Source organism: Melanerpes formicivorus, unplaced genomic scaffold (assembly GCF_026170545.1).
Source record: "Melanerpes formicivorus ecotype bairdi unplaced genomic scaffold, bMelFor1.0.p_v2 SCAF_2, whole genome shotgun sequence".
Taxonomy (NCBI): domain Eukaryota; kingdom Metazoa; phylum Chordata; class Aves; order Piciformes; family Picidae; genus Melanerpes; species Melanerpes formicivorus.
The window spans coordinates 25,043,069-25,056,752 of record NW_027142354.1 but is presented as its reverse complement, the minus strand read 5'-3'; the positions used below and the strand labels follow the sequence as shown (position 1 = coordinate 25,056,752).

At 53.4% G+C, this 13,684-nt stretch overlaps 1 long non-coding RNA gene across 1 annotated transcript; it reads right to left on the bottom strand.

Annotated features, from left to right (window-relative positions):
- Positions 1-1,206: 1,206 nt before the first annotated feature.
- On the bottom strand, positions 1,207-8,398 carry LOC137448700 (uncharacterized). Its single transcript, XR_010989200.1, has 3 exons — positions 7,914-8,398; positions 6,418-6,562; positions 1,207-4,825 (listed from the first exon to the last, which is right to left on the bottom strand). It is a non-coding gene; the product is annotated as an uncharacterized lncRNA (long non-coding RNA).
- Positions 8,399-13,684: the final 5,286 nt, after the last annotated feature.

Here is a 13,684-nt window from a genome sequence, read left to right as displayed (position 1 = left end):
GTTTGAGTTGAAGGGACCTTTCAGAGTCATCCACTCCAACCCCCTGCAGTCAGCAGGGACATCTGCAACTAGAGCAGGGTTCTTAGGGCCCCAGACAACCTGACCTGAATAGTTCCAGAGATGGGGCATGTGCCACTTCTCTGGCAAACCTGGGCCAGGGTCTCACCACCATCATGGCAAAGAGCTCCCTTCTATCTGGTCATAATCTCCCTCTTTAAGCTTCAACCCATCACCCCTGTCCTGTGAAGATCAGATGGTCCTGCTTTGGCCAAACAACAGAAACATCCAGCTTGAAAACAGGTGTTGAAGGCCAGAGGGCCCCAGTGCAGTGCCTGAGGAACTGCAACTTCAATATAGAAATGCTGGGCAGATAGGACTGGCACCCAGGTGTGGTACCCAGCTGTGGTACCCAGATCTGGTACCACTCTCCACCCAAACCATGCTAAATGCCACCTAGATGGCAGAGGCATCTGTGCTAGAGTATAAAACCCAGGAGAGTGCCATCTCTGTGAGGTGCAGGGGCACCAGCAGTGGCAGCTGGGAGGGCAAGGCTGTGGCAGGGACAGGGCTGTGCTCCTCCTCCTCCAGCCCAGGCAGGGACAGCTTGGTAAGCAGTGCTCAGCCCGTGCAGGGCTGGACATTGGTTGTGATTCTGTTCTGGAGCTGCTGCAGAGATTGGCATCCCTGACTGCTGGATGTGACCCAGGATTTATGAGCTTGAGCTCCATCCCTTGCAGTCAGGGCAATTCCCAGGCTCATGTGTGTGACAATGCCAGCGGTGAGCAGTGTGAGCAATCTGGCAGTGTAGGCCTAGAGCCTGACATGGTGGTAGGTCATGCTCAGCATAAGTGCAGAGCCAGCTAGCAGTGTAGCAAAACAGTGCTGTGCCTGCAGCATGTAACTAAAACAAGGCACTGGTAGCTATAAGCACAGAAAGTTATCCTGGGACAACAGAACATGCACCTGCATCAACAAACCTCCTGTGTCGTTAGTAGTTGGACCAATAATCCGTAATAGTGCGATGTGTGGTCACTCATAGGGAACCAATGAAGCCATGCCAACAAGGCACTCTGAGTTTATATAAGTTGTACAAGTTCCCTTGATACACACTTCTGCCTTTCCTTTCTCTTATTCTTCTACGCTTTACTTTACTGTGCTATACTCGCACCATAGGCCTGCGACACTGGAACAATAAAGGAACAATACTCGATCATATTGGTCAGCTGTATTGACTCCAATCTCTGTCGTCCCATTACATGTGTCTGTCACTTTAATAAGTGTGGTTTGGGGTCTCACAGGCCTATTTTTCCATCCTGGTGGTCACTTCGGGTCCTGAGGGTCTATTCTGGGGTCTTGAGGAGCAATTCTGGGACATGGGAGCCTACTTTTGGGTCTTGGGGAGCATTCTGAGGCCACAGGAGAGAGATTTTTGGGACCTAGGAGCCACTTTGGGGTCGTGGTGAAGGCACATTATGCCCAGATACTGAATCTTGTCCCAGCATGTGGACAAGTTCCCCCTCCTCCAGGAGGAAGACAAAAGCCAAGGCATTAGCCAGGCCAGCACGCACCCAGCGCATGCAGTGCTCATGCTGACACCAAGTATGGGACCTTGACCGACTGGACAGATGGGCAGAGTGCAACATGATGGCATTCAACAAGTCCAAGTGCTGGGTGCTGCACTTTGGCCACAACAACCCCATGCAGAGCTACAGGCTGGGGTCAGAGTGGCTGAGAGCAGTCAGGCAGAAAGGGACCTGGGGGTACTGATTGACAGGCAGCTGAACATGAGCCAGCACTGTGCCCAGGGGCCAAGAAGGCCAATGGCATCCTGGCCTGCATCAGGAACAGTGTGACCAGGAGGAGCAGGGAAGTCATTGTGGCCCTGGACTCAGCACTGGTTAGGCCACACCTTGAGTCCTGTGTCCAGTCCTGGGCCCCTCAGTTTAAGAAGGACATTGAGAATCTTGAATGTGTCCAGAGAAGGGCAACGAGGCTGGGGAGAGGTTTGGAGCACAGCCCTGTGAGGAGAGGCTGAGTGAGCCGGGGTTGTTTAGCCTGGAGAAGAGGAGGCTCAGGGGAGACCTTCTTGCTGTCTACAAATACCTGAAGGGAGGTTGTAGCCAGAAGGGGATTGGTCTCTTCTCCCAGGCAACCAGCACCAGAACAAGAGGACACAGTTGAAAGCTGCGCCAGGGGAGGTTTAGGCTGGGGTTGAGGAGAAAGTTCTTCAGATAGAGTTGTTGGCCATTGGAATGTGCTGCCCAGGGAGGTGGTGGAGTCACCATCCCTGGAGGTGTTCAAGAGGGGTTGGACATGGTACTTGGTGCCATGGTTTAGTAGGCATGTGACAGGTTGGACTTGATGATCTTTGAGGTCTTTTCCGACCTTGTTGATTCTATGATTCTAAGAAGATGAGAAGCAGGGGTGCAGGCTTTTTCTTCCTGCCCCCCAAGAAATAGTGCCAGGGAGAGGGTCTAGAGCAGATTGCTACCATGGGGCAATGATCTCCACAGCCAGCTCATGGACACCATAGACTAGGAGTTCTCAGTAGGGCTAAGGAGAAGTTGTCCTGCAAGTGGTGACCACACTCCCCAGGGTGACACAGCTGCAGGGCCTTGCAAAGGAAGCTCCCAGTTGTTTCCCTCTGCCAGTACTGCCTGCAGCTGGCCACAATGGCCAGAGAGGCCCCTGAGGTGAGGGCCTCCTGTGCACTTGGATGGGCACCATGAGGGGATCTCAGCCCAAGGAGAGCCCCTCTGGGAGCCCCCCCTCTCCCCAGGTGAGATGTGGGGCTGTGCCCCAGGGCTGTCACCTGGGTGTGCAAGGTGCTCTGTGACATCACAGAGCCCTGCTGTGCTGCAGGGGAGACGCAGAGCTGTGGCAAGGGCACTGCTCCAGTACTACCAGCTGCAGCAGCAGTGGCAGCTGCATTGGTAGTGAGCACAACATGGGGAAGGCTCAACAGGCCATGTCACTCACCCTTCTCCTGCTCCTGGTGGCCCTGCCAGGCTGGGAGGTTGAGGCTGTGCCTTGGCAAAGGCAGGGATCAGGTAGGTGGGCAGGTGACTGCTGTTCATCCAAGTCCCCTGGCATTAGCTACCCTGCAGATCTGAAGTGTCTTGAAAGTTCTCCTGGGAGCTTCCCTGTTGTGCTTGTCCACAGCCAGGGCTGCAGGTGATAGAGACCCAGTGTCACAGCTGGCTTCTGGGGCTGACACTCAAAGAGGTGTTGGGGGGCTGATGGCTTTTTTTATTTTTTGGCTGTCAGTTCAAAACCCAAATGTGAGTGAGGTGTCTCTTGTGAGCGGGAGAACATCACCCTGCTGTCTGTGTGCTGTGCCAGTGTGATCCCCTCAGGGTCCTGCTGTTGGCTTCGGACAGTGTATGTCACAGGCTCTGAGGGGAGTTTCTGCTGTTTGGTTGCAGATGCAGGTGTGGGGAGAGAATCTGCAGCTCCTCAGCTGGATCCTGTGCCAGAGCCCACCTGGCATCCCAGGGGTGAGTGGTCCCTCTTGACTGCCCTGGCACAGCGAGCGCTCACCTTCAACATCCTCCTTGTGACAAAGCTAACTTGGGACTTTCCCTTCAGGCCCTCAGAGAGCCAAGCACATGGCTGCAAAAGGAAAATCCTACCAACACACTTCAGAACTCCTAAAGGCAATCCTGAAGGACCTGGAGGGATCAGCCCATGGTGAGCTGCTTGAGCTCTCTGACTCCAGCTGTGTTTTAGAGAACTTGCTGTGCTTTTAGAATACATAGAATAGAATACGTAGAATAAACCAGGTTGGAAGAGACCTTCAAGATCATCACGTCCAACCCATCAACCAATCCAACCCACCTAAACAACTAACCCATGGCACCAAGCACCCCATCGAGTCTCCTCCTGAACACCTCCAATGATGGTGACTCCACCACCTCCCCAGGCAGCCCATTCCAATGGGCAATCATTCTCTCTGTATAGAACTTCTTCCTAACATCCAACCTAAACCTCCCCTGGTGCAGGGGGCACTCTGGGCTCTTCATTGCCACTTGGGAAAGTGCCCAGCACATGGTGCAAGCCCTGGCATCTCAGACCAGCCTGTGCATCTCTTACCCTTCCCATGTGATGGAGCTACCATGATGGGAAGTGCTTCTCCAAAGGGCTCCTTCCTCAGCCTCTTCCTGTCCTCTCTGTGGGCAGTAATTTATCTCCATCTTGCAGCTGGCCAAAAGCACCAAGTGGGATGGGATCAAATCACAGGCAACCTCCTGGTCTCTCAGCAAGTCAGGAGTCTCCTGGTAAACTGGGCAGTGCCTCATGCTTCCATTTTCCTCCTTGAGTGGCACATTGTTTGGATCTAGTGAGTGGGTGACCCCCAAAGGCCTGGGCTTTGTTCCTAAGCCTCACTGTTGTGTTTTGATAAGTGCTGCTCCCTGAAGACAGCCTGTGCCTGCTGAGTGCCTTCTAGTGACACTGACAGACTCTCTCTCTACAGAGACGGTCCGTGAGACCAAGGAGAAAGAGGTGCTGCAGGAAGGAGGCCACAGACCCAAAGTGCCAGTCCCAGCCCGGGAAACAGGGGAAGGTAATTGCTGTCTTTTGGTAATCCAAGTCATCAATCTCCATTCCAGGGTGCCTTGCAGGCTCCCTCCTCCCCCTCTGCACATCATCGGAGAAGGCTCCCAGCAGCGCACAGGGCACACTGACACAGAATTGTTCCTCCAGATGAGGCTGGCAGGAAGAGCACAAACCCTGGGGATGCTTCCGATTTCCAGAAGTATTGCATAGAAGGCGTCATGGCCATCTTGGGCTCCATACTCTTTGGGATGCTGCTGTGCTGCGTGCTCTGTGTGTGGAAGAAGAGAAGAGAGTGAGTTGCTGGGAGGGTGCTGTGCCACACACCTGCATTAGATGGCTGCTATTGGCAGGCACAGATGGGGGATTTGGGAGGGCCCAGCTAGTTCCTGGGCAAACTCTGCTGAGGTTTCTGCTGCAGGGTGTTGGAACTGGTCTCTCAGTACCTGGGCTGTCTTTCCTGAAACCCCTTTTTACTGTGGAATGTTTGAGGTAAAAGTGGCCCTGCCTCAGCAAGAGCAGAGCCACTGACAGTGCCTGCCAAGTCCTGCCCAGCTTTAGGCCCCTGGGTCGGCCAGGCTCGGGTAGCCTTCATAGCACAGGCAGAGCAGGCAGATTGGGATGGTCAGGGCCAGGACGAGCCGTGGGCAGGTGAGCAGAGCCCAGGTGAGGGCTGCAGGCTGCCCTCTTTTCTGCACGGAGCTCTCTGTGCCCCAGCTCCCACGTGCAGCTGGCTGCCCTACCTGAGCTGTGGCAGGGCCTCAGCAGCCTCTTCTCCCTGCAGGCGCCGCTCTGCAGCTGTGTGAGCCCAGGGCACCAGCAGCAGCTGCCCCTCGCACCGGGATGGACAGGGCACGGCTTTGGGATGCATCCAGCCTGGGACACATCCGGAGACTCCTGACTGACCCTGGCTCCTCTTTGTCATTAATAAACACAGAACAGCAGCACAGTTGTCTGAGTCCTAACGGCAGCAAAGCCAGGAATTCCCCAACCCTGGCCCAGGCCTGTGTGACACACAGGGACATGGCTGGCCCACAGTGTCTGCAGTCGGGGAGCTGGGCAGGGGACCTGCTGACGGGCTGGGGGTGCCCAGCTTCCCTCAAGGGACCAGCCTGCTAAATTCTGAGCCACAGAGGAACAGGTCATCACCCCCCACCTACAGCACCGTGGGCTAAGCCCAAGTCCTGTTGGAGGAGATAGTGGAACACTGAAGAAAGGGACTCCTGATCAGGGTGTCCTTGATGGTTGAAACATCCTAGACAAATATGGGATAGGACTTTCCCTATGTGAGCACTCCCCAGGGGTCAGAGCAGTTGCTCCTTTACCATCCACCCTCAGGATGCCAGCAGGGTGACACTGTCCCTGGAGAATCACCTACATCCTCCTGCTTTTGTAATTCCCACCAATTGCTCTGCTGCACTGTGTTTATCAGCTGGAGCCATGGCCTCACACCTCTGCTGTTGATCCAGCACCAGTATTTCAACTGCAAAGGCAGCCTGGAACTGCACTGCAACCTGCTCCTTCAAGCTAGGAGCTAGAAAGGAGAGCAGAAACATTCTGCATCATCAAAGTTCTGCCTTTTCCTAAGGAGTAGACACAGCAAATTGAAAAACCAAGCTTCCAGACTGAGGAAATGATACCTTCTGCTGCTGTCATTTGTGGCCATTTCAGACTTACCAGAGCCAAAAACGACAAGGAAACAGAACTTAGGTTCCTTTCCCTGTCCGCTCTCCCCTTTCCCAGTAGGGAGAAAAAGGAATTAGGCAGGAGAAGAGGAAGAGGTAAAACAAGAATAGGCTTGCATCAAACTCTCCTGGGCTGGGCTTAAGCCAGCACATCCTTTTAGATTGGCAGCCCACTAACCTTGTAAATCTGCAGGCTTCTCTCAGCAACATTACCCTGAGAAGATTTTTCTGGACACAAGAGCATGAAGCACACAGAGAGCAGGGAATCCTTCACCACAAGAGTTGTTCACATCAGCTTCACTATCAGGAAGGAGACTGACAACCTGCAGAGGGGGAACATCCATACTGGCACATGCTTTGGGAAGAATTGACAGCACAGTCTTACAGTGCTGATGCTCTACACTGCCTAGCTAATTCCTGTTTGTCTCTCTCCCAATACAGAAACCCAGAGGGGAGGGAGGGGAGGGGAGGGGAGGGGAGGGGGACAAGAAGGAGCAGGACAGTTTTGCCCATTTCCTGGTTCTGAAATTTCCTGGCTGAGTTTTGCACTGTTTCCTTTGTGTTGGTGCCCATGGGGAAGCAGAGGAGCAGCCAGGAGAGCCAAGGTATCACTCAGGAACCTGACTGTGGTGAGGGGAGGAACCTGACTGTGGTGAGGGGAGGAACCTGCAGCTGAATTCACAAGGCAACATGGGCTTGCTGTTCTAAAGGTGGCAAGTCAAGCAGTATGTCCTCTCCAGTGCAGCCAACATTCATGGGAGGAGACAGATGGTAGCACCTTCCCCTTGCACCACCACACCAAATTGCCATGGCTCAGGTGAAGGAGGAAGCCTGGGGGAAGACTCAGGGCTCAGATTTCTTACTAGAGATGGAGGACTTCCAAGAGTGTCCAAAAGAGAACCTGTGGAAATTCCCCTCCCTTGCTGTGTGAGAATAGGCTGAGAGAGCTGAAACTCTTCAGCTGGGAGAGGGGAAGGTTGGGGGGACGTTTGTGTGGAAGGCACACTGTCCATGGGAGGGATGAAGATGAGGTAGCCAGGCTCTTCCCCAGAGCGTGCCCTGAGAGGATCAGAATTCACAGGCACAAACTAAAGCCCAGGATATTCCACCTGTAGCTGGGAAATCTTTTTCCCTGTTGGAGGGACAGATGCTCACACAAGTTGCCTGTGAGGCTGGGGAGTCTCTGTCCTTGCAGATACTCAAAACCCAAGGGGATCTCCTGCTGGGCAACCTGTTCTAAGGTGAGCCTGCTTGAGCAGAGGGCTTGGATCAGAAGACCTCCCGACCTCAGCCCCTCTGTCCAATTCTCTGCTTTGGTTTCACTCCCAAAGCCTCTGAGCCCAGCCCTGATGCCTACTGGAAAGGATGTTGGGACAAGGACTAATCCCAAACTGCTCCCTGAAGGTCCCTCACCAAGCAAACTGGCTCATGGCAGACATAGTCAGAGGAAAGCAAAGATCCTTTGATTGTGGCCATCAGCTGGGGGCAGCAGCCAGAGCGCTTCAGCCACCAGGCACACTGAATCAGCACATGCAAGGACAGGGCCAGCAAGCTCAGACCAAGGCACAGGGACAAGGAGAGGCAGAGTGTTGGTTCCCTCTCCCTGGGCTGCAACACTCATTGGAAACTGGCTATGGCCCGGAGGAGAGAGCTGCTGCTGGCAGTGCCACTCACCTGAGCTTCTTCAGCCTCTGGAACTTCCTGATCTTCCTCAGTCCTCATCCAACCCTTTTTCTTGTCCTCTTCTGCTGCTGGAGGTTCCTTTCCTCTGCACAGGTCTCCTCTTTTTCCTACTCTGCTTCGATTTCACTCCTAGAGCCTCTAAGCTCAGCCCTGACACCTGCTGGTAAGGAACCCGAACAAGGAACGACCCCAAAGTGCTCCAGTTTGGTTCCTGGCAGAACAGCCTCCCCCTGGGCCAGAGCCCTGCAGGCAGACTCAGGCCCTTGGGGCTCTCAGGAGCTGCAGCCCAGCAGTCACCACCACTCAGCCCATCACAGGGGCTCAGCACCGGCAGCCAGGGAGTCAGACAGCAGCCATCAGGGGCAGAGGCAAGACCAGACAGGACTTGGCTCCCCTCTCTCTGGGTAGCAGCATGCATGAGAAACTCCCTGCCCCCTCCCTGGGGCAGTCCTGGCTCAGGCGGGTGACAGTCCAGGCTGGGGTAGGGGGCACAGACCCTCCCCACTCCCCTCGCCCCCAAAAGCCTCCCTCAGGGAGCTGGGGGGGGAGGGGGGGGGGGGGCAGTCCTGGCACAGCCATGGGGACTTGATGTGCTGCAGGGCCCACCCCTTGCCTGAGCACTGGCCTCTGATTGGCTCTGGGTGCTGTCACTCTGCCCCGGCTGAGGCTGTCTGATTGGCTGCTGGGCACCGGCCACAAAGAAGTGGAGGTTGAAGGAGTTCCCAAAGTCCCTGTGCCTCTCACCGCCTGGCTGCTGAGGCTGCGGCTGGGAGGGAGGGTGGCTGCTGGAATTGTGAGCTGAGCTGCCCTGCTGCTGCAGGAGGAAACATCTGGGTGCTGCTGAGGCCTTTCTCCTTGGTGGTGCTCCCTGTCTCAGAAGGTTGGGTGAAGCAGAAGTCAGACTCTCCGCAGAGAGGGTGGCCAGCAGAAATTCACGGAGGCTCTCCTCCTGCTCTGCTGTGCCTTAGGGAGGCTGCAGCTGGAGTCCTGGTCCTGGCTCCAGCTCTGGGCTCTCCAGATCAAAGGAGACAGTAAACTGCTGGAGAGAGGAGAGGGGAGGCTTTGAAGATGCTGAAGGGCCTGGAGCATCTCTGTGAGGAGCAAAGGCTGAGAGCCCTGGTGATTTAGAGAAAGACACAAGAGACTCATTAAGTTTCTTGTATTATGCTTCTGTTTAGGTGCCTGAAACAGGTAGAATAATTTCAGAAGACCTGTGTACCTTCAGAGAGTTTTGGGCAAACTTTTATACAAAAAGTTATCTGTCTAACATGACGGAGGCATGTTAATACTTGACAGAAAAAGTCCAGATGCTTCCTATCTATACAAAGGTTATCTATCTAAAATAGCAGAAGTACCCATATTATCCAGATGTCCTCTGTCTATCTAAAAATAACAGAAGTATGCATATTATCCAGGTGTCCTTTATCTTATACAAAAGATCATCTTGTCTAAGACTAACAGAAGTGGATTACTGAAAAATCCTGTTATTTCTTATCTATGCAAAGGCTATCTGCCAACTCCTCTCCCCCTCCCTGCATTTCAGCATTTCAGCTAACGAGAGGAAGTTTCTTATTGACTCTGTTATTCTGTTCAAAATAAGAATTTTCTGTTCATCACTGGGGCTGAGGAGCCTAGAAAAGAGCAGCCCCAGAGGGGATCTGATCAATGCTTAGCAAGAGCTAAAGGCTGGGGGGCAAGAGGCTGGCGCCAGACTCTTGTCAGTGGTGACCAGGGACAGGACAAGGGGCATTGGGAACAAACTGGAAGCCAGGAGGTTCCATCAGAAGAAACCTCTTGGCTTTGGGGATGCTGGACCTGTGGAGCAGGCTGTCCAAAAAGGTTGTGGAGTATCCTCTGGAGAGATTCCAGACCTGCCTGGACATTGTGGTCCTGGGCAGCCTGCTGTGGGTGACTGATTTGGCAGGGTGTTCAGACTGATTGATCTTCAGAGGTCCTTTCCAACACCCACCATGCTGGGTGCTGCACTTTGGCTACGGCAATCCCATGCAGAGCTATAGGCTGGGGTCGGAGTGGCTGGAGAGCTCCCAAACAGAGAGGGACCTGGGTGTGCTGATCGACAGCCACCTGAATATGAGCCAGCAGTGTGCTCAGGTGGCCAGGAGGGCCAATAGCATTCTGGCCTGCATTAGGAATAGTGTGGCCAGCAGGAGCAGGGAGGTCATAGTGCCCCTGTACTCTGCTCTGGTTAGGCCGCACCTTGAGTACTGTGTCCAGTTCTGGGCTCCTCAGGACATTGAGACACTTGAGCGTGTCCAGAGAAGGGCAACAAGGCTGGGGAGAGGCCTTGAACACAAGACCTATGAGGAGAGGCTGAGGGAGCTGGGATTGTTTAGCCTGGAGAAGAGGAGGCTCAGGGGTGACCTTATTGCCCTCTACAACTACCTGAAGGGTGGTTGTAGCCAGGAGGGAGTTGGCCTCTTCTCCCAGGCAACCAGCACCAGAACAAGGGGACACAGTCTCAAGCTGCGCCAGGGGAGGTTCAGACTCGAGGTGAGGAGGAAGTTCTTCACCGAGCGAGTCATTCGGCATTGGAATGGGTTGCCCAGGGAGGTGGTTGAGTCATCGACCCTGGAGGCGTTCAAGGGGAGATTGGACGTGGCACTTGGTGCCATGGTCTAGTCATGGGGTCTGTGGTGTCAGGTTGGACTCGATGATCCTCGAGGTCCTTTCCAACCTAAGTGATACTGTGATACTGTGATACTGTGACTCTGGGATTTAGTGCAAACAAAGACTTTAAAGTGCTAAGGGAGGGTCTAAATTGTTGTCTGTGGGCATATTCCAGGGGCTAGAGATTTCTGCAGCTGCTGGCACCACAGACCTGGGATACCCACATGCCCCATCTGATTCCAGGAGCTGTCCCCAGATCCACTCAACCTGGCCAGGAGGTCCAGTTTGGCCTCTTCCAGGCTCTGCCTATAGGTTCTTAGTGGTGCATCCATGAGTGATTGGAGACTTCTGGCCTTGGCCTCGTTTCCATTGCCTGTTGTCACACCTTTGTGTCTCTGACACTCTTCATCACTCACAAACCCTTACAATCAGTGCTATGAAACCTGCAGTTCCCTATCTGTTCCTCATTTTCTTGCAGGAGCTGAAACCATCAATGCCAGGAGCTCAGAAGTGTTTGACAGCAGCCTACCTCTACAGGCTGACTCCTCATGCTGTGGCCAGAGTCCCACCACCAAAGGCACCAAGCACCTCATCCAGTCTCTTCCTAAACACTTCCAGTGCTGGTAACTCCACCACCTCCCTGGGCAGCACAATCCAATGGCCAATCTCTCTTTCTATGAAGAACTTCTTCCTAACATCCAGCCTAAACCTCCCCTAGCACAGCTTGAGACTGTGTCCTCTTGTTCTGCTGCTGGTTGCCTGGCAGAAGAGACCAACCCCCACCTGGCTACAACCTCCCTTCAGGTAGTTGTAGACAGCAAGAAGGTCTCCCCTGAGCCTCCTCTTCTCCAGGCTAAGCAACCCCATCTCCCTCAGCCTCTCCTCACAGGGCTGTGCTCCAAACCCCTCCCCAGCTTTATTGCCCTTCTCTGGACACCTTCCAGCGACTCAACATCTTCCCTAAACTGAGGGGCCCCAGAACTTCCTATCAGACAAAGGAATTCCTGTAGAGAGTCCTAAACTCCAGGAGTGTTTGGGGACCTGGTTGAAATATGAAGAGCAGTAGCAGTGGGGGTAAATTTTGGGATAGAAATGTTTTTCTATAAAGATGAAAACAGGCAGCTTGAAACGTTAGGGCCAAATAAGGTGTGGAAGGAGGTCATCCCATGGTGGAAGGAAGATTCTCTGAAGTCATTTGGGAATATTACAGGGAAAAAATACAATTGTAGAACTCTAGGTGGGAAGGGACCTTAAAGGACATCTAGTCCAACCTGCCCTGTAGTGAGCATGGGCATCTTGATCATCTCTAGAGAGATTCAGGACCCTGGATGTTGGGATTGTGGGCATCCTGCTGTGGGTGTCCCTGCTGGAGCAGGACTGAATGATCTCCAGAGGTCCCTTCCAGCTCCCACTGCACTCTACTGACCCTGGGTTTTGAAGGTTTCCATGACTTGGGCTTTTCACAGACCAAGCCTTGAATGAGTTTTATGAAGAGCTTGGTTATCTCAGCTAGTTCAGGGCTCTTAGTGAAGACTTCATGCCTCTTGAATGTGGGAATAGGTCTTCTACAGCATGTGAATTAGACATAAGATCCATACTTATGGAGAGAACATCTTCTGGCTTCTGTAACTTCTCTTTGGTGCTTTATTTAGGAAGAGGATCAAAAGGCTTCTTCTGAAGAAGATCAAGAGCAAGAACCTGATCTGCAGTCAGCGAGCAGTGAGAGGAGGCTGAAGGTGTTCATTGTGCATCCTGCCTGTTAGACCTGGGAGGTAGGGGCAGGTAGAGGGTCTAGTTCCTGACAGAGCTTCACTAAAGTTCTCTTGTTGTGTTTGACCTTCAGCTTTTCCTCTCTTCTTTCTGAGAGGGAGACAGAGCCAGGCTGTCACTGCTCTGCAGCAGCAGACTGATCATTGAACCATGGAATGGTTTGAGTTGAAGGGACCTTTCAGAGTCATCCACTCCAACCCCCTGCAGTCAGCAGGGACATCTGCAACTAGAGCAGGGTTCTTAGGGCCCCAGACAACCTGACCTGAATGGTTCCAGAGATGGGGCATGTGCCACTTCTCTGGCAAACCTGGGCCAGGGTCTCACCACCATCATGGCAAAGAGCTCCCTTCTATCTGGTCATAATCTCCCTCTTTAAGCTTCAACCCATCACCCCTGTCCTGTGAAGATCAGATGGTCCTGCTTTGGCCAAACAACAGAAACATCCAGCTTGAAAACAGGTGTTGAAGGCCAGAGGGCCCCAGTGCAGTGCCTGAGGAACTGCAACTTCAATATAGAAATGCTGGGCAGATAGGACTGGCACCCAGGTGTGGTACCCAGCTGTGGTACCCAGATCTGGTACCACTCTCCACCCAAACCATGCTAAATGCCACCTAGATGGCAGAGGCATCTGTGCTAGAGTATAAAACCCAGGAGAGTGCCATCTCTGTGAGGTGCAGGGGCACCAGCAGTGGCAGCTGGGAGGGCAAGGCTGTGGCAGGGACAGGGCTGTGCTCCTCCTCCTCCAGCCCAGGCAGGGACAGCTTGGTAAGCAGTGCTCAGCCCGTGCAGGGCTGGACATTGGTTGTGATTCTGTTCTGGAGCTGCTGCAGAGATTGGCATCCCTGACTGCTGGATGTGACCCAGGATTTATGAGCTTGAGCTCCATCCCTTGCAGTCAGGGCAATTCCCAGGCTCATGTGTGTGACAACGCCAGCGGTGAGCAGTGTGAGCAATCTGGCAGTGTAGGCCTAGAGCCTGACATGGTGGTAGGTCATGCTCAGCATAAGTGCAGAGCCAGCTAGCAGTGTAGCAAAACAGTGCTGCGCCTGCAGCATGTAACTAAAACAAGGCACTGGTAGCTATAAGCACAGAAAGTTATCCTGGGACAACAGAACATGCACCTGCATCAACAAACCTCCTGTGTCGTTAGTAGTTGGACCAATAATCCGTAATAGTGCGATGTGTGGTCACTCATAGGGAACCAATGAAGCCATGCCAACAAGGCACTCTGAGTTTATATAAGTTGTACAAGTTCCCTTGATACACACTTCTGCCTTTCCTTTCTCTTATTCTTCTACGCTTTACTTTACTGTGCTATACTCGCACCATAGGCCTGCGACACTGGAACAATAAAGGAACAATAC